The sequence below is a fragment of the Phaseolus vulgaris genome, chromosome 4 (assembly GCF_051622355.1).
Source record: "Phaseolus vulgaris cultivar YP4 chromosome 4, ASM5162235v1, whole genome shotgun sequence".
NCBI classification, from domain to species: domain Eukaryota; kingdom Viridiplantae; phylum Streptophyta; class Magnoliopsida; order Fabales; family Fabaceae; genus Phaseolus; species Phaseolus vulgaris.
Window position 1 is genome coordinate 22,874,732 of NC_143501.1, and position 21,484 is coordinate 22,896,215.

Below are 21,484 nucleotides of genomic sequence, written 5' to 3' on the forward strand. Positions count from 1 at the left end.
TCATGCACCTACAAGATCAACACCACTCTTAGGAGGATCTTGCCCACTCTCATTCATTGCTTCCGCCCCATACTCTACATTGATTCAAGAAGAACTTCATGAAAATGCCATCATTTGGTATCATGAGCTTTGGTTCTTCAAGATGAGTAGCTCCTTGTCTTTTCAATTTTAGTTCTTCTTTATTTCATACTGTCATTTACTTTCCTTACTTGTCTTGCTGTTTTTTACATTTTAATTTGTTCTTGTTGTGCTTTGTGGAAGATCCAACCGAAGCACTCTTGTTCATTTGATCTTGAACAAGTTCTTGTGCAATTTGTGATAGGATTCCATACACCTTTGTGTTGCTATTTTATTTTAGGCTTTGAGTCTTTATTGCTTTCATTATTTTGCTTTATATTATGCTTTGAGTCTTTATTTTTCTGAATCTATACATGTTTTGTCAAGTCATGTTCATCCATATTGTCAACAATTCATAGTAGTCCTTTTATTTGGCTTAATTGTTTCTTGATTTTGGGTCTCTTTATTTGCTTGAATCTGCTGTTCTTTGCTCCTTTGGTGCCTTTTTAATTTTTAGTTTGAGTTCATATTGTGTTTAGATCATACACAATTCTATTTCACAAATTTCCATTGTGTCTAAACTTTGGTATCTTGCTGTTTTTTGTTTCCAGTTTTCAGATTCCCCTGTTTTCACCTTCTCTGTTTTGGCTGTTTTAACACAGAAAAATATTTCCACCCATAGGAAAATTTTGATTCTCTGGAAAATGCAAGTTTAAAGTGTTATAGAAAGGACAAAAAAAGAATTAGGTCAAAAGAAGCAACAGAAAAAAAATGATAAATCTTTTAAGATCAGAGTGCAAATCTGAAGCGCTCCAGCTGGCATAACCGAACACCAATTTTGCAAAATTTATTAAAAAAAAATGGTGCATCCGTTTTGAGTGATTCCAAAGCCAGATTTTAGATAAGATCCTGAATATCTTGCATAACAAATTTCAGAGCCAAATTCTAAAAATACAGCTCAGCATAAATCGGGGAACAAACACATTTTCTGGCCCACAACATTTTCCAGTGGTGCTGTTTTTTTTATTTGGTCATCTAATCTAGTGCTTTTCTTTAGGAATTCTTTTGTGTGCCAACCTTTAATTGAGTACCTTTTATTTGTTTGCTTTAATTTCTTGACTCTCTTTCTAGTTGTCACAATCTAAATCCTTTTGGTGGTACTGTTTTATTCAAATAAATTTGTTTCTTGCTTTTGTTCTTTGACCTCTAATTTGGGTGCTGGAATTTAATTCTTCTTTGGTGCTTATGTGAATGGGAACTTGATTTGGTTAAGGTTTAGCCCTTTGCTAGGTGCTGGAAATTGGAGGATTAAAGGCCATCATTCTAAGGAGAAGACAAGGTCAAAGCCGAAACAAACATTCTTGAAATAAACACTACAAACACTTGGAAGATCAACAATCAAAGACAACAAGGAAGTGCACTAATCAAAAGAGGATCAACAAAGGGAGTTCTCTTATTTCCTTTGCAACTTGGTTTATTGTTAATTACCTTGTTAATTACGTTTTAGACGGTGAGTGTGTCTTCAAGGGCTCAAAGTGTCCAAGAAGCCTCACCTAGGGCCGAATAGTATAGCATTCTTGATTAGTAAATTGTTACTTGTTTGTAATTGCTTTTCTTTTGCTTTCATAGCTACGTTTTTCATGTTTAATTTTGTTTAATTGTGTGCTAAACCGACTAGCTTTGTTGCATAGTTAGCTTACATTGTTTTCTTGCTTTTATTTCTCAACTTATTTGTGTTCTAAGTGTTTCACTAAGAAAAAGTCTTGTGTGAAGAAATTGGGGGATAGTTTTTGGCAAGGAAAAGGCTTGGTACTTAAGTAGTCCTTTGTGACTCACCTCCCTTACCTGGAAAACTACCTTCTTTAACTTCCCTAAACTTTCTCAAAGTAAAACACCTATATACACAAAGTTTTAGCCATGTCTTCTTCTTCTCACTCTCCAAAGTCTATAGAAAGTGAAGTAAAATCTTTGAAAACTCTTTTAAAAGAAGTATCCCAAGCGGTACAATTGATATCTTTTAGACAATTGGAGAATGAGAACAAAATCAATGAGTTGGCTAAAGCTCAAGAAGAGAAATCACAAAAAACACAAAAATAAAAAAAAAACGCTTACTCATGCATCTCAAAGTATTGAGTCTTTAGGGGAGGGAAGCCGTAGGATCAATGATTATTACCAACCACCCCCTAGAAGAACTAGGCAAAGGGAGCAAGAGAGCCCAAGGGAAGTAAGGGTAGACCTACCCCATTTCTATGGTAAGGAAGATGTAGAAGCCTACCTAGATTGGGAGATGAAAGTAGAGAAACTCTTTGCTTGCCATAGAGTGAGTGAAGAGAGGAAAGTACCCTTAGCAACCCTTAGTTTCCAAAGCAATGCCATGTATTGGTGGACCTCTTTAGAAAGAGACCGACGTCTTCATAGGGAACCTTCCATAGAATATTGGAATGACCTTAGGGGAGCCCTAAGACGTCGCCACATACCTTCCTACTACCATAGGGAGTTGATGGACAAGCTCCAAAGACTCCAACAAAAGAACTTAAGTGTGGAAGAGTATAGGCAGAAAATGGAGCTTTACATGATGAGAGCATCCATTAGAGAGGAAGAAACCACCACCATATCTAGGTTTCTAAGTGGGCTCAACCTTGAAATAAGAGATAGAGTAGAACTATTACCCTATCAAGACTTGAATGATTTGGTTCAACTTTGCATTAAAGTTGAACAACAAAATTTGCGCAAAACTTCAAGTCAAAGGGTGGGTTCTTACTCCAACTCTTATCCCAAGAAAGACTTTAAAAGGGAGGGTAGTACACCTAGAGACGAATCCAAAGAAACTACCAAACCCTTAGTGAAAGATGCCTCCACCCCATACATCCGTGCTAGGGACACCAAGTGTTTTAAATGTTTTGGAAGAGGGCATGTGCAAGCGCAATGTCCAAACCAAAGGGTTTTGTTTTTAAAAGGAAAAGATGAGTACACAAGTGGTGAGGATGAACCTAGTATTCAAGAAAAAGGGGAAGGAGAAAGGATAAATCCTTTGGAGGGGGACTTATTGATGATTCAAAGAATCCTCCACAATCAACCTAGCGCATCCATCGAGACACAACGAGAGAACATTTTTCATACTAGATGCAATGCTTTAGAAAATATATGCTCTCTTATTGTGGATGGTGGGTCATGCTGCAATTGCTGTAGCACTAGATTGATTGAAAAATTAAAACTGCAAGTAGTTCCTCATCCAAAACCGTACAATTTACAATGGATCAATGAGGATGGAGAACTACGTGTAGACAAACAAGTGGAAATCGAGTTTTCTATAGGTAACTACAAAGACAATGTTTTATGTGATGTAGTACCTATGGAAGCTTGCCACATCTTATTAGGTAGACCATGGCAATTTGATAAGAAAACCTCGCATAATGGTCTAACTAACGAGATTTCTTTCATCCACAAGCACAAAAGGTTTGTACTTAGCCCTTTACCACATTCCCAAGTGGTAAAAGACCAAATACAAATGAAACACAAAAGGGATGAAGAAAAAATAGAAAAAGAGAAAAATTTTGGGAAACAAAAGGCGTGGGAGAATAGTGTTCCTTCCCACAAGGTCATTCAACAAGTCAAGCACATTGAAAATACTTTTACAAACATGCTTCTTGTTGAACAACCTAGCCTTTCCTTTTGTAAAGGAACACTCGCAAGCATAAGCACAAAAGAAAAGTCTTTAAAGGAAGCTTGCATAGATCAAGACTATTTCTCAAATGTGTTAAGATATCCCCAAAGGAATGACAAGTTATCTATAAGCACCTACCAATTTTTGTATGAAGTAGTGCCTAGAACAACTTGCCATGTCTTATTGAGACAACCATTGCAAAATGTACAAATTTTCATAAACCATGGTTGTACCAACGAGACTCTCTTTGCACATAAGAGAAAAAGTCTACAAGAAGGAAAACTCATGGGACAAATGAGAGTTGATAAAACTCTAGAGCTTTTAAGAGGAAAACTTTTGTCACCCATGAGAAAAGAAGTTCAAAGACATTACTTTAGGTATACCTCTTGTTTTCAAACTACACCTAAAGCAAAGTCCCAAGAACTCTATCCTCCTTCACCTTTTGTAAAAGATCCTTGGGAAGACATACATTTCAAATTAGAGCTTCCTAGGTCGACAAAAGGTCTTATTTCATTTTTCATGGATAAACTCATCCTAAGAAACGTGACAAACTTCCATGATTTATTCTCAAATGAAAGAGCTTCAACATTAGCAAACATAGCTCTCCCTTTTATGCTTCACGAAATCATGAAAGACACTCACCAATCTTGGGATAAGAATCCTTTTCCTTATAAGCATGCATACAATGGAGTAGTCCACAAGATTACTCATATCTCTCCATTTAAAGTTGTATGTGCCCAATGTCCTCAGCCTTTTTAAAGTTGTTACCATTTCTTAAAAAGCTTATGCCTAAGGGAAAAGTAACTACTTTTGGAAATGTTAGAAAATATAAGAGGATTAGAGGGCACCTACAACCCTCAAAAGGGAGGTATTGTGAGAAGTTGGCCAACACAAGAGAAAAACAAAAATGGCAACTTCACACAATTATCTGTTTTCCAAAGGCTCACCCTAACTCCTTTGCTTTGTTTCAAGATTCACATAGATTGATATTTGATCCGGGAGGATACACCTTGATGAAGCAAGAGGCTGCTATCCGAGATCAAGAATGCACATCTGAGGATAGATCTTCTCAAGAAGGAGGAGATGATGGACACCATCCAGCCACAACCATTCCCCGAGCAAAAGCCTTGGATTTGAGGACAAATCCTTTTCAAAAGGGAGGGGATGATGGAGGAGGGCCCAAGCTCACCACACTATGAAAGCCAAGCTTCCAAGACTAAGACCGTCTAGCCATGATGGGAGCGTCTAGCCTAAAAAAGGAGCGTATAGCCATGACGATGAGCGTCTAGGCCATGAAGAGGAGCGGCTACATAAGGAGCATCTATGAAGAGTCCTAGACCGTCTAGCTTCACATATACATGGGCCAAGCTACGGTTTGTGAAGAGAAGGCTTTGTTATATAAAGGCCCATTAGGGGTGCTTAGTAATTAGAGAAGTGTAGAAAGCATATTTGTACATTCTAGAAAGACCATGGAGGGGGTGAGCATGTGCCCATGTGCACCCATGTGCTTCACATTTGCATTTCATTTGGCTAGCATTAGGGTTGCATTATGGTCCTCCTTAGCCTATAAAAGGAGGAGCCTATACCTTGTATTTTCAAGTTTATTGTGAGTAAAGTTATGCTTCCAATTTGTGCTCAACTTTGCTTCTCCCTAGAATCCTAGGCTCTAAACTTCAATTCCTTCATCTTTTCCCTTGAGCTGGCCGAACCACTCAATACCCATACCCATCATGCACCTACAAGATCAACACCACTCTTAGGAGGATGTTGCCCACTCTCGTTCATTGCTTCCGCCCCATACTCTACATTGATTCAAGAAGAACTTCATGAAAATGCCATCAAAAACACACCGAACGGAAAAGGATGATAAGCAAACTGAACCGAACAAAGTGAAATTAAAGGCAAAGAACAGAAAAATAGGTGCTGGAAAACAAGAACAGCCGAACCAAAACAACAAGACAACAAGCTAGAACTAGGAATTAATAAAAAAGAAAGGAAGGAGAGAAGAATTGCTCATGAAGATGGATGAATGATGGATATTCTCGCCACTAGAAGTGTGGATGCTCCTAGATGAGACTGTTGCCGCCACTTGAGGACACCATGGATCCTTCAAGATAAGACTAGAGAAGAAGGCTCAAAAGCTCTCCAAATGCTCACTCCAATTTTGAGTATAGTTTCTTTAGATAAATTCAAATCTAAAAAATACAAACAGAGCACCTCTATTTATAGCCTAAGGTGCTGAAAATGCAAGCTAAAACAATTCAAATTTCCCTCCTAAAGCAAGCTAAAACCGGCGCCTATTTCAAGTCATGAGGAAGGTGTGACTCATTCCTTCACTTTGGCACCTCCTATTCTACTTCTACACCTATCTACTAACACACCCCCCCTAAGACTCCTAACTAAAGACTAAAAGATGCTTTAACAATAGAGGTTTCTAAAGTTTCCCTCTAAGCACCTTCAACTAAAGAAATTACAAAAAGAGAAAATAAATGTCCTCTAGCTCGTAAAGCTTTAAACATGCTTCTTGTAAGCCTTTGAGGTGGACTTTGACCTCCACGGGCGTCTTCTATTTGTGCCTCCACCTCTTCTTGATCTTGTTGATTGGCCTCTATGTTCTCTTGATCTTGATCTCCATCAGGGTGTGTCACCTTTGATGTTTCTCGCTAGCTGACTTGATCGTTGGAGTGCAAACGGCCGCGAGGGCGCCCCTTTGTTCACTTCTTTTTCAGGTACCACAGACGGAGCATAACAAATGTGCCCTAGCTTGCAAGGACAAGCCACGCGCAAAGACGACCCTGGTCAACCGGCGGGAAAATTTGGCGCCCACCGTGGGGCCGATATAAAACATCAGTCCCACTACACAAGTTTTTCAGTTCCAGTTCTCAAAGCCCAGATAAGTAAAGAACGTTTCCAGAAAGTCACGAAGATGAGACCTGCGCGCTCTAGGAGTGAAGAGATGACCATGCAACAACTAGCGGGCATGATGCAAGGGCTGCAGGAAGCAATGGCAGCATCGAAAGCGGAGCAAGAGCGCATGCAGGAGGATCTCGCAGCTTCTCAGGCGAGAAACGATGAGCTCCATCGTTCCAACGAGGAGTTACGCCGTGGATGGCGCGATGTAGACGAGCCTGAGACTACCTCCCCACCTAGAGAATTCACAACACCATTCTCACAGGCGATCCTAGAGACAGCAATCCCCAACACGTTCACGGGGCCTAAGGTAACCTTCACAGGGATGGAGGATCCTGAGGTGCACCTCACTGCGTTCCACAGACAGATGATGTGGGTTGGCGGTTCTGATGCCGTAAGATGCACGCTCTTTATGAGCACTTTGACTGGGATGGCTATAGATTGGTTCATCAGCCTCCCAGAGGGTCACATCACGTCTTTCGCACAGCTCTCACGACTATTCAGAGAGCAGTATTTAGCCAACAGGGCCCCAGCCCCAGTTTCGTACGACCTTTTCGACGTGAAGGGGGGAAACCCTGAAAGAGTACATAAGCCGTTTTGGGGCACAGGTGGTGAAGGTGGGTACCACAGACGAGCCCATGATCGTGTACGCATTTAGGAAGGGGGTGTGTCCTGGATCTTTTAGTAAATCGCTTAACCGCAGCTGCCCCAAAACCTTTGCTGAAGTAAGGCGTCGAGCGGTAGAACACATTGCCTCAGAGGGCGAGGAGTACGAGAAGCGCACGACTACTGCACCTGCGCGACCAAGAGCGCAGATACGCACACAACCCGCTAGGGTCCACGAAGTTGCCACAGAGAGAAGGAACCCAGACAGAAAGCGCACCTACGAGACAAGGAAGACCCAACTTAGGGGTCGGGCAGAAGGAAGGAGAGAGGGAAATAGACCACTAAGGCACAACTTTGTAGTGGAACTCAAAGACCTCATCGTTGTGCCCAATATAGCTGACAGGTTGAGGTCACCAGTGAAGTCTGACAAGATACTAGGACCTCACAAGGAATCATGGTGCGAATTTCACGAGGCATCTGGGCCCCATATTAACAACTGCTTGGCGCTGGATATCAATTGGATGAGCTCGTGAAGAATGGTTTCTTCAAGGATTATCTCGCTGGATCCACTGTGACCCCAGACGCGGCAACGCCAGATGAAGGTCAAGCGCATGAAGTCCCAACTCATGGAAAAGTGCACACCATCTCTGGCGGCTTTTCCGGGGGAGGACCCACTGCCTCTCAACGAAAGAAATACGTAAGGTCAGTAAATTTGGTTGCAGAAGAATTTCCGAACGACCCGTGGGAGTCAGACCTCGTTTTCACAAGAGCTGACCTGTGGGATGTCGTCCCACATGACAATGACCCGGTGGTCATTTCGGAAGAAAGGTACATAGGGTCCTCGTCGACCAAGGCAGTTATGCAGACGTCATGTTTTGGTCGACCTTTAACAAGCTACAATTGTCCCCTGACCTGTTGAGACCCTATACGGGGTGCTTGTATGGGTTTGCAGATAACCCAATAGAAGTACGTGGCTATTTAGAACTGAGGACAACCTTCACTAATGGAGTGGCATCACGCACCAAGGGCATTCGATACTTGGTGGTTAACGCCAACTTAGCTTACAACATTCTGTTAGGTAGACCCGCCTTGAACAGATTAAGAGCGGTGTCCTCCACACGCCACATGAAGATGAAGTTACCAGACCTTAGCGGCAAGGTGATAGTCATCAAGTAAGACCAAGAAGAGGCCCGAAAGTGCTATGAGAATAGTTTGAAAACAAAGAGAGGCGTAGTCATGGTGATTCAGCGACCACCTGTCTCAGATTCACCTACAAAATTAGAATCATTGGAAGAGGCGACGCCAGCAGAGTCCACGCCAGTCGAAGCCACCTTAAGGGCGTCGCCAGAAGTAGGCGTCGCCACCAGATAATCAAGCAGAAGTCAAATTCGGAGCAAGATAACAGGTATGTCTAGTATAAGTTAAAATCCGGGAGCCTAGTCCTTGGTCAGGGGTTAAGGGATTCCTTCGGGACACCCCGTCCACAAGTATGAACAGCTAGCCCCGGTACCAGATATCAGTATAAGTTAAAATCCGGAAGCCTAGTCCTTGAGCAAGGGTTAAGGGATTCCTTCGGGACACCCCCTCCTCAAGTATGAACAGCTAGCCCCGGTACCAGATATCAGTATAAGTTAAAATCTGAAAGCCTAGTCCTTGAGCAAGGGTTAAGGGATTCCTTCGAGACACCACCTCCTCAAGTATTAACAGCTAGCCCCGGTACCAAATATCAGTATAAGTTAAAATCCGGAAGCCTAGTCCTTGAGCAAGGGTTAAGGGATTCCTTCGGGACACCCCCTCCTCAAGTATGAACAGCTAGCCCCGGTACCAGATATCAGTATAAGTTAAAATCCGGAAGCCTAGTCCTTGAGTAAGGGTTGAGGGATTCCTTCGGGACACCCCTTCCTCAAGTATGAACAGTTAGCCCCGGTACCAGATATCAGTATAAGTTAAAATCCGGAAGCCTAGTCTTTGAGCAGGGGTTAAGAGATTCCTTCGGGACACCCCCTCCTCAAGTATGAACAGCTAGCCCCGATACCAGATATCAGTATAAGTTAAAATCCGGAAGCCTAGTCCTTGAGCAATGGTTAAGGGATTCCTTCAGGACACCCCTTCCTCAAGTATGAACAGCTAGCCCCGGTACCAGATATCAGTATAAGTTAAAATCCGGAAGCCTAGTCCTTGAGCAGGGGTTAAGGGATTCGTTCTGATGAGGGAATGTTTAAATAATATAGAATGTTTAAATACATAGTTTTTAGGAAAGGTGCTTAGAGGGAAACCTTAGATACCTCTTTTGTAAAAGCATCTTTAGGCATTAGTTTAGAATTTTCTAGAAGAGTACTCTTCATGCTTCATTTTGGCGCTATTAGTAAGTAGCATATGAAGAGTCTTTTGGATAGCTTATGTTGTAAGCTTCATGACCAGCCCTTGCTCCTATAAAAGGAGGGCTTAGGTCCTTCACAATGCTGATTTGGAAATTGTAGTAAGAAAACTCTACTCAATTTGAGAGAGAAATTGGAAGAGCTTTGGTGCCTTCATCAAGTCTTATCTTGGGTGTCTATGGTGAACCTCAAGTGGCGGCAACTCACTAATCTTGGAGTATCCACACTCTAAGTGGCGTGATCACTCACCTCTCCTTCCATCTCCATAAGTTTTCTATTCTCTAGCTTTGTGTCTTCTTCATTTTCATGTCTAGCTTAATTGTTCTTGCCTTTTTTTGGTTCGGCTATTTCCATTTTCCAGCAAGCTATTCTTCCTTCCTCAAGTATGAATAACTAGCCCCGATACCAGATATCAGTATAAGTTAAAATCTAGAAGCCTAGTCCTTGAGCAGGCGTTAAGGGATTCCTTCGGGACACCCCCTCCTCAAGTATTAACAGCCAGCCCCGGTACCAGATATCAGTATAAGTTAAAATCCGGAAGCCTAGTCCGTGAGCAGGGGTTAAGGGATTCCTTCGGGACACCCCCTCCTCAAGTATGAATAGCTAGCCTCGGTACCAGATATCAGTATAAGTTAAAATCCGGAAGCCTGGTCCTTGAGCAAGGGTTAAGGGATTCCTTCGGGACACCCCTTCCTCAAGTATGAACAGCTAGCCCCGGTACCAGATATCAGTATAAGTTAAAATCCGGAAGCCTAGTCCTTGAGGAGGGGTTAAGGGATTCCTTCGGGACACCCCCTCCTCAAGTATGAACAGTTAGCCCCGGTACCAGATATCAGGATAAGTTAAAATCCGGAAGCCTAGTCCTTGAGCAGGGGTTAAGGGATTCCTCCGGGACGCCCCCTCCTCAGGTATGAATAGCTAGCCCCGGTATCTGGTGTTTTAGACAGCCTGAGGACGATATGGTGTTGCTGCAGTAGGCCTCTCCTCAGGCGTGGGCACCAAACGCGGAGAAATAAGGGCTAAGTTGCCCTGGTGTTTTAGACACTCCATGGACGATACGGTACTGTTGTATAGGCCTCTCCGTGGGTGTGGGCACCAGAGCGCGAATTTTGTCCCAAGGGCCTAGACACGCTGAGGACACCTAGAGCAGGTCCCTCCTCGAGCATAGGCACCTAGTACAGGTAAGACAAGTCCTCCACGCCCTCGAGCGATGTCTAGGGCACAAAAGAGCCGATAAGCCCTCCTCGCCCTTGAGCGATGGTGAGGCCCGAAAGGAGTTGAGACCCCTTTCATTTTAAGCGATGATAAGGCCAGCAATGCCCTTGTTAGTAAACACCTTGGGGCTCATGACAAGTAGGTGAAGAGCAAGGAGAGGATGAAGCATGAAGGCACGAGCTACTTAAGATAAGAAAAATACGTAAAGTTAAAATCCTCCCTTGCCTTTGGGCAATGATGAGGCAGGCGACGCCTTCATGAGGAAGATTCCTCGTAGATAGAAAGGCCAAGTAGGTTTCTAAGTGAAAAGATCAGGGGAAGGGTAAGAGAGAAGGTCACGTGCCACCTAAATAGTTAAAGTCGAACGCGATGAAGAGATGTATCGAAGGTAATACACTCGATATAGTAAAGAAAGCAGGAGCTAAAAGTACACAAGTATGCAAAGATAAAGCAAATGGGCATTCAAGTAAAAATCAAGAGTTATAATTACAGATCAAGACAGCTGCAAATTAAGCAAAAGGCAATTATATTGTATACACATCAAATGTTTGGTTGAAACGCAAAATGAGGCTATTTGTCAGGAGCCTCTAATGCCACGATTTTGCCATCAACCACCTCATTTAAAGGGCTGCACCCGAAGACGTCGATGCCAGGGTTGGCACATGCCGCCTGGACCAAAGCCTCCGCGAACCCATCAGCAAACCCAGTGGCAACCTCCTCGACCAGCTTCTCTTCAGCAATTTTGAAGTTGGCAGCTTGAGCGGTCATCTCTTGATCCTTGGAGGCCAAGGCAGAAATCAACTCTTGGACTTTGGCTTGGAGAGAGGTGTTCTCAGTGGTTAACTGGGAGCATTCATCAGTTTTGTCTGCAAGTGCGACCTCAGTCTTCCCCAGTGTCTGCTCCCGATCCACACACTGGTCCTCGAGTTTCTTCTGGTAGGCCTTGGAGGTTTCTGCTGCCGCCTCGAGGTCAACGATCTTTGTTCGAAGGGGCACCACCTAATTGAGAAGCTCAACGTTGGCTTGAGCCACCTCATGCAATCGTTTGTTGGCATCCTCCTTCGCCTTTTGCGACACTTTCAGCATGGCCTTGTATGCCTCCTCTTCCGTCCGGTTGACCGGGGCGTCTTCGTGCGCGACCTCAACCGTCAGCTAGGGACTCCTTCCCACGGGTTACCTGTGGATTCCTGCAAAAAGAGGACAAAAGGGCGTCCTAGCGGCCGTTTGCACTCCGACGCTCAAGTCAACCAGCAAGAAACACCAAAACTGGGCACCTCCGTATCTGAGCACCGCGTATGGTACTCTGAAGGTGGTAAAAGAACTGTGTGTTGTGTGTACGTTTTCTCCCTCAGGCAAAGATCTTTCCCCAGTCCCTTGTACGTAACCTCAAGGCACGAGCAAGCAACTAGAGAGTTCTCTGGTAAATTTGCCAAAAGTTCGAACCCCGTTCCCAACATTCTCCGCGCTATTTAAACTACCCAAGCATTTAAAGCGCCTTAAAGCGCTTTTAATCACAAACGTAACGCACTCATTAAAGCGTTTAATTAGAAAACGTAGCGCATTTAAGACGTTGAAACGCTTGGGAGCCATCATAGTACCCGAACGCTCGAAACAGAAACTGTATTGAATGACTTTAATTACCTGGCACCTGACTAAAGGGTGTTTCTATTCTGACCTGGCTATCGTACACGTGGAGGGCCTCACGACGCCATGACCCCATCTGGGGGCGTTTCTGCCCATCTGGGGACGTCTCTACGTGTGAGTCCTCCTGCTTGGGAGTGCTACTGCGCTAGGGGTGACTTCTTGGGTGCCAACTCATGCCCCCAATTATCTAGTCACTCACTTTGAGAGCGTATCTGCCTTCCTCTCGTACCCTGCACCCGGCTGCCCTGGGCGTGACCTTCCTCTTGAGTCGTATCTGTCCCAAAGGCGTCTCTGGGGTGGCAGGGGTACTTGTCGAGTCAGGCTGCCCTACACTGGTGTTGTTGCTATGGCCTTGAAGCCACCTTTCTCTCCTCTTTATTACTGTTCCCTGGTTATCCAGGGTTTGGGGCCTTCCCACGGCGTTGCTCCCTCCATGGTCTTTCCTACCCATGGGTATCGGGGAACCACACTGTGATTGCCTTGCTTTGGTAATGTCTGATCTAGCGACGCCCGGGTTGGGCGACGCCTTCATGTAGGCGATGCCTTGCCTTGGCGACGTCTCTTCTTGACGACGCTGGCACTTAGCGTCTCTTCACCTAGGCAACGCCTTGTGTTGACTTTGACCCCTGGTTTTGACTTTGACCTTGACTTAGTCAACGCCCGGGTACAGGACGGTACACCTCCTCCTGACGTCCCCAATGGTTGGCCAGTTTCTCCTTCTCCCTGGTTAGAGAAGCAACTTTCTTCTCAAGTGCTCGAAAGGCGAAAAACTTGGGCTCCCTTAGCCCTGGCCTGCGTGTGCCAAGAATGGGCGCAAGCCATGAAGGCACCCATGTAATAGTATAGGCTTTCCCTCTAGGGCTCTTCAGATTGACCACCTAGGGACGCCCTACCCAAGAAACCCCTCAAAGAGTCTTGCATGGGAAGAGGAAGTTCTGGGGCAGGTGGAGGGACGCCTGCGGGCTCAGTTTCAACTCCTCCCTCCAGATTCATTGATTGGGGAGGCGAGGTGGCGCTCGGAGGATCCTCCCTTAAGGACTCAGCCCCATGAGAAGAAGAGGTAATAGTCTGAGGGGCATGTTGAGTTCTTTGTCGCTTGAAGACTTGCCCCTCAGCTGAGTCTTCATCATCAGAAACCACCTCCACTACCCTCTTCCCCTTATTAAAGGGGGCTGAGGAAGCACCAGCCTCGACCAGTGCGAGAGGCATGGCCGCAATGCGTGGTGGCGAATTTGGAGGTAGGTTGGGAGAAGGTTGGGCTTATGGAGTTGATGGTGTTGTAGCAGATTGAGGTTGGGGATTGGGAGAAGATGAAGGGGGGGCGGAGGTTGAGAGAGGAGACGCCAAAGCCCCATCTTTGGACTTCAACACCTGAACCAGTCGCAACCGCCGTTGCCTATCCATCTTAGAATCTGCATCAAGAAGACAAACATGGCAGAGGTTAAGCACAAGCTAAAACTAAAACACGAAAAGAGCAGACAAATAATGTATCAAGCAAGAATCCAACAGAGGCAGAGACTAGTAGGTCATAGGGAGAGGCACTCATACTTATGTATTATGCTAGAGCTTCAGCGTTGTACTCTAGGCTTATTAGGGTGGCGGTGTCAAAACCCCCCACGCTGGTCAAAAGTTTACAAGCCTCTCGGTCGTTCGAGGGCAGTTCGTCCAATGACTTGGGCTTCACGGTCTTTACCTCCTTCACCCAGTATAGAGGAAAGTCGTCGAGGGCAGAGGGGTCGTAATCGGAGCAGCAAACCTTGAAGAATTTTCCTTTCCACCCCTTGAAGGATTGCTGGAATAGGGATAGAAGGACCCTTCCAGGGATATTGCTGAGGCTCACCCAGAGGCTCTTCCCCTGTTTCTTCACTTCGAAGAAATGTAGGAAGACGTCAACAGAGGGTGCACACCCGAAGAACCCGCACAACACACCGAAAGCCTTGATGAAGGCCCAACCGTTGGGGTGCAGCTGGGCTGGGGCGATGTTGATTTCTGTCAGCAACTCCCTCTCAAACCGGGAGAAGGGCAAGTGCATCCCAATACGCTTGAAGACCACTTGATAAAAATAAAAAAAGGGGACCCCGTTCATCCCCGCACACGGGCTCCCCTAGAGTGCAAGGAAGCACTGTGATATCGTTATCATGCCTTTTCGCTATATGGTCCCTTCAAGCTTTGGTGGAGACCAAGTCCGAGCACTCGTCGAGCATGTCGTCTGGAGCCCTATATAGAGGGCCTTATGGTTGACGAAGGGGGGTGGAGGGTTGGCCGTTGTTTTAGTACGTGCCATTGAGGAACAAACAGAAGAATGAAGAAGAGGAAAGGTTCAGCAAATAAGGACAGGAAGAAAAGGGGGAAGAAACCCTAAGAAAACCCCTACCCACGCGAGAAGTTCAGAGGGGGGGGGGGGAAGAAACTGAGAAATGAGGAAGGGAGTACAGTAATACAAGAAATCTAAATGGTCCCAGACAGATAGGAGAGCAATACAGTAAAGAACAAGGGTGATCTGAATGAAAGAACCATACCTTTTGTGGTTGGAAGGCGAAAAGGCGTGAGCTTGGACTTTCGGAAACGGAGAACGCAAGAGTCATAGGGAAGATGAACAGTGCGAGGGGAAATCAGAAATGATGAAACAGTGCGTTGGGCGCGCATTTTTGAAAGGTCATAACGTTAACCTGGGAGCGCTAACGACACTCATCCCCAGCCGTAAGATCGAGCCACGTGTCGAGAGATTAACACACAATTTAAGACGTCACATCTTAAGCACAGAAAACTTCGCGTCAGACTCTCGGAAAGTGCCAAATCAACAGCTCCAAGGGGATGTCACGTCAGTAAGAATGCCACGTGGATAATAGGGCGAGGCCTTAGTCTTTTCGCTAAAACAAGTGTCAGCTCAAGATTGGGGGGCTTGTGTACCGTCCCGTCCCCGGGCGTTGACCAAAGTTTAGAGTCAACGCATGGTGGGACCCCATGAGGGACCCAAGGAAGAAAGTCAACAGGTTGACTGCTTGGGGCATCGCCAAAAGGAGGCATCGCCTTGCTAAGGCGTAGCCCAATAGAGGCATCGCCAGACAAAGGCATCGCCGGACTAAGGCGTCGCCAAGATAAAGACGTCGCAAGGAGGCTTCGGGCCTCGACAGTCCAGAACAGTAGCAAGGAGAAGAGAAAGGTGGCTTCAAGGCCATAAGTTCTAGCACCAGTAGGGGATATCCTGACTCGTGAAGTATCCATGCCATTGCTGGGAGACCCCGGTACAAATATGACCTATGAGAGGGCCATGACCAGGGGAGAACCACGTGCGTGGTACGAGAGAAAGGTAGATACACCCCCAGGGCGAGTGACTAGTGATTGGGACGCATGACTTGGCACCCAGAAAGTCAACCCAAGTGCCAGAAGCACTTCGAAGGAAGGAGAGCCCACACAATGGAATAACCCTAAGTTGGGTTGCGGCGCTATGGGACCCTCTGCGCAGAATAACGATCAAGTAAGAAAGGCACGTGGCAATGCACACGCGCTCATTAAAGGTTTCAGTGAAAGTTTGCCAAGGTACGCGTTAACTGAGTTTACCTATCAAATGATTCAAGGCACATTTTTATACGCTTTCAATGCGCTTTAAATACAGAAGGTATATAAAAAGGGGCCTTGGGTCATTTGAGGAGGATCCGAGTTTTAACCTAATTCTCGCAGTTTTACACAGAGCCCAAACCCTAGTTGTTTTCGCTGCGCACCCACGGTGAGCACAAGGCAATTAGGGCAACACAGTTTTAGTTATTCGGTATAGCTTTCGACCACCTTGAGAGGGTGTGTAACCTTAGATGTTTCTCGCTAGCTGAGTTGATCGTCGGAGTGCAAATGGCCGCGAGGGCGCCCCTTTGTTCACTTCTTTTTCAGGTATCACAGACGGAGCATAACGAAGGTGCCCTAGCTCGCAAGGACAAACCACGCGCAAAGACGACCCTGGTCAACCGGCGGGAACATTTACCTTACGTCTTATTTTTGCTTAGTTTGCTTAATTTGCTTATGCTTATCTTTGTTTAAAGCTTTGATAATTTGTGTTAGTTGTTTAAAAAGCTTTGCATTGTTTTCTTGCATAAAGTTTGACTTCTCCATCCTCATTGTGTTCTAAGTGATTTACTTAGAAAAAGAATTGTGTGAAGATTTTGAAGGATAGTTTTTGGCTAAGGCAAGACTTGGTATTTAAGTACTCCTTAGTGACTCACCTCTCTTACTTGGAAAACTACCTTCATTAACTTTCCTCTTCTTTCTTAAGGTAAATCACTTCTACACACAAAGTTTTAGTCATGTCTTCTCAATCCTCTAAATCTCTTAAAAGTGATGTGAAATCCCTTGAAATCTCTTTTAAAACAACTTTCCAAGGATATTTAATCAATTTCATCTAAACAATTAGAGAATGAGGCCAAAACTAATAAATTGACTAAAGCAAAGGATGAGAAGTCTCAAATTTCAAAAAAATTACATTCTCATGCATATAACTCTCAAGTTTGTGAATCTTTTGGGGAAGAAAGTCTTGGGATAAATGAATATCATCAACCACCCCCTAGGAGAGCTAGAAAAGACAGACAAGAAAACCTAAAGGAGGTTAAGGTAGAGCTACCTCATTTCTATGGAAAAGAAGATGTAGAAACATATCTATATTGGGAGATGAGGGTAGAGCAATTGTTTGCTTACAACCATGTGAGTGAAGAAAAGAAAGTACCCTTAGCTACCTTAAGTTTTGAATGTGATGCTATGTATTGGTGGAATGCCCTAAAAAGAGAGAGACATCTCCACAAGGACCCTCCCATTACATCTTGGAATGACCTTAGGGGAGCCTTGAGATGTCCCCATATTCCCTCACATTACAATAGGAAGTTGATGGAGCTCCAAAGACTTCATCAAAAAGATATGAGTGTAGAAGAATATTGGCAAAAGATGATATCATATATTGAGAGGGCAAGGATTAACGAAGATAACCTTACCACCATAGCTAGGTTTCTAAGTGGTCTCAAACTTGAGATAAGAAACAAAGTTGAACTTTTACCTTATAGAGATTTAAATGACTTGATTCAACTTAACATTAAAGTTGAAAAACAAATTTTGAGAAAACAATGAAGTCAAAAACAAAGTTCATACTATGTATCTTATGACAAGGATGAGTTCCATAGAAGGAAAGAACATATACAAGAAACATCTCTAGAAATTTCCCAAAACCTAACCAAGCATAACTCTCACACTTAAGCTAGAGAAATTCCATGTTTAGAATACCTTGGCAATGATCAATTAGCATCTCAATGTTCCAATGAAAGATCTATGATCTTAAGGGACAAAGATGAGAATAGTAGCCAAGAAAAAGAAGCTAGTGAGAGTGATGAAAATGTAAAAATAGAAAAGCAAGAGAAAACCCTTGGGAAGCAAAAGGCGTGGGAGAAGAGTGTTCCTTCCCACAAGGTCATTCAACAAGACAAAAGAATTAAAATACCTTTGAAAATATGCTTCTTGTTGAACAACCTAGCCTTACCTTTTGTAAAGGAACACTTGCATAGATAAAAATGTAGTAGATTATTTTTCATATGTGCTAAGATCTCTCCAAGTGGAGGTCAAGTTATCTATAGGCATCTACAAAGACAAATTTTTATGTGAGGTAGTGCCTAAAGAAACTTGTCATGTCTTATTGAGACAACCATTGCAAAGAATTGAAATTTTCATGAACAAAGGTTGTATCAACGAGACTACCTTCAAACATAAAAGAGAAATTCTTCATGAAGGAGAACTCATGGGCCAAATTAGAGTTAATAAAACTCTAGAGCTTTTAAAAGTAAAACTTTTGTCACCCATGAGAAAGGATGTTCAAAGACATTACCCTAGATACATTTCTTGTTTTAAAACTGCACCTAAGGTAATGTCTCGTGAACTCTATACTCCTTCACCTTTTGCAAATGATCCTTGGGAAGACATAAGCCTAAATTTTATATTAGAGCTTCCTAGGACAACAAAAGGTTTTGATTCCATTTTCATGGATATGGATAAACTCTTCCTTAGAGAAGTGACAAGTCTTCATGATTTATCTTCAAACATAGTGTTGGATAGAGCTCCAAAATTTGAAAACCATCATTTGAGGATTCTCCTGGAAAAACTTGGAACTAAATTGTTCTCTTCAAATTCTTATCATCCTCAAAAGAATGGTCAAAATAAAGTTGAAAACATAGCTCTTTCTCCTATGCTTAGAGAAATCATGAGAGACAACCACAATTCTTGATGATCCTGCCTGTTGACCGGAACGCTGGAGAATGCCTCGTCAAAGGATCGACGTGCGCACCGCTTCTCACCTCCGTTCCTTTCCGGGATCTACTTCAAGAACCTGCAAAGAAACAGTACGGCGCCGCTGCGGCCGATCGCACTCCGACGCTCAAGTCAGTGACGGTATCACCAAATACTAAGGACAAGAACCGTGCAAATCCTCTCTCACAATCAGCTCTATCACTCGCAAGCGTAAAGTGTATGAACTGAACGTGCGTACCTCAGAAAGTTTGTTAAGAACTCTTATATACCTGGTAGCTTTCTCTCTCCTGGCAGTTACAGACTTGGACACGTGGCTCGCATCCAACTGTACACGTGCCATCATCTGGAGGGTCCCTGACTTGGCGCTGCTTCTACTCTCATTTTGGCTAAGTTACTTATGCATGGTACTGCCCAGTGCATAGCTAACTTAGGAGTGCGATCTCTACTGGAACGGGCGAGTTGGGGGCCTTCATACAGCTTCCCTGCGGTCTCGCCGGCCACCTTCGCAATCTGCTCCTCCTTCATCTTCGGCGATGTGTTTGCTCTGGCGATCTCCAATGACTAGGTCGCCTGAATCTACATCTGGCGACTTCATCTTCAACCTGGCGATCGCCCATTCTGGTAATCTGGAAATCGGAACACGCCAACTTAACAACTGGCGACCACACGTGCCCCCCGACTTCCTTCCCTTCTGCCAACCTGGCGCCTTGTCAACACGCCTATACTGTAAGAGGATGCCACGTCATCACACCCGACCACCAGGGCGGTACACAAGCCCCCCAGTCTTAAGCGAAGACTTGTCTAGCGAAAAGACTGAAAGAGCCTTCGTTAACACCGATCCACGTGGCACTGACGCGGAATTCCAAGCGGTTGTACCTTCTGCTGCTCTGACGCCCCACCAAACCCCTCACTCATCGTCTGACGCGTGGCTTCATCAACGGCTCTCTTCATTTGCCGTTTGCGCTTCCTAAAACCATTTCGAAAACCCTTAAACCCATTTCGCTCCACTGTTCCATCACTTTCTTCGTGCTTGCAAACACTCTAACTTCCTTCTGCGAAAACTCTCAACGCTCTTCAACGCTCTAGATCACCATCTTCCTCCATCGTCTTCCTGATCATCGAAAGGTAACCACTTTCCTTCATCTGCTGGTTTTCCTTGCATTTTCACCGATTTGCATCATCCTGTAACTGCTTGGTGCATACGCTGTGGGCTGTTTTTCCATTTATTCTTCTGCGTAACTTAGGGCTTCGTCAATCGTCGCAACGAACCTACATTCGTTCGTCTTTCACCTTCCTCCTATGATCATTTTTCCTTTCTTCTTCCTTTGCACCCAAGATTACCCTGAACCCACCTCCTTCAGCACGAAACCTTCCTTCACAAGCACACGACCCAACACAAGTTCGTGGCGCTTCGTCTTCACAGGCTGTGAGGCCTGCGTCTTCCCAACCTGTCCTGGCCCAGGCGACTCCACCTAACGCTGGAGGAGCCCCCGTCCCTCTGCCAGACTTCAAAACTTTATACCCCTGGGCTAACTCAACCCTTCTGAAGGAGACCTCGTCGGTAAACACTGCGGGAGTAGTTTTGCGGCTGACTAAGGGGGACGAGATCCACCAATCGTTTCACAAGGAGCACGACGAGAAGATGATGGTGCTGCCTTGCCCCGCCGATCTGCCCGTGTGTGCTGATGACAAAGTAAGCGCCGACGGGCCCTTCTGCTTTGTCTATACGACTTTCTTCAAGAAGGTCAAGCTCAGGTTCCCTCTCACCCGATTCGAGAGGGAACTTCTGACTAAGCTCAACATTGTTGCCGCCCAGCTTCACCCCAACAGCTGGGCGTTTGTTCGAGCCTTTCAAATAACATGCGACCACCTGGGGTTGCCCGCGTCGGTGGACGTGTTTTTGTTCCTTTTCGAAGCCAAGCACCCAGGAGACCGCCTGTGGGTCAGCCTGAATGCAATTGCTGGGAGATCCATCTTTACCATCTTCCAGCAATCGTACAAAGACTGGAAGGGGAAATTCGTCCAAGTACGTGCAAACGACAAGGACACCTCCCTTCTTGATGGCTTCCCCTTGTACTGGGTGGACAAGGGGAAAAAGGAGTCCAAGAGCTGCTTCAGGAGGCCCAGAAGTCCTGATAGCATGGGAGCATTGGACAGAGACCTCTGTCTTTTCTGGAAGAGGGTGGCGGACGCCAATATAACATTCCTGACCACCACCTTGATCTCCTTCGAATTCTTTGAGGATCAGCTAGAATTACAAATAGGTTAGGACATCCAAACTGTTGCTTTGATACTGCTTCTGTTTAACTGTTCTGGGCGTCTTGTGCGATATGCACAAGACTTTGGTTTTACCTTTCCTGCACATACCATCTGCTCTGCTGCTTATCACCTTATACACTTATCTTTTTCTTCTTTGAGCTAACCCATGCATTTTCGTTTCATGCAGACAACATGTTGGGCAGAGGCATGCTCGCCGAATTGAAGGCGCTCGCCCGAAACCATGGGTTGGCGACCGGTTCCCAAACGGTGCCCAACTCGGTGGTCGAGAAGGCCATCGTTCATGGGCGATCACCGCCCAAGGAACCCACCCAGCGCAAGAAACTGGTCCTTCAGAGAACTAAGCGAAAAGCCCCTCAAATCGTCCATGAGGAGGAAGAAGAGGATGACGAGGTCACAGAGGATGGCCTCGTTACAAAAAGGAAGAGGGTGGCACCTTCTTCTCCACCTGCTCCACCCC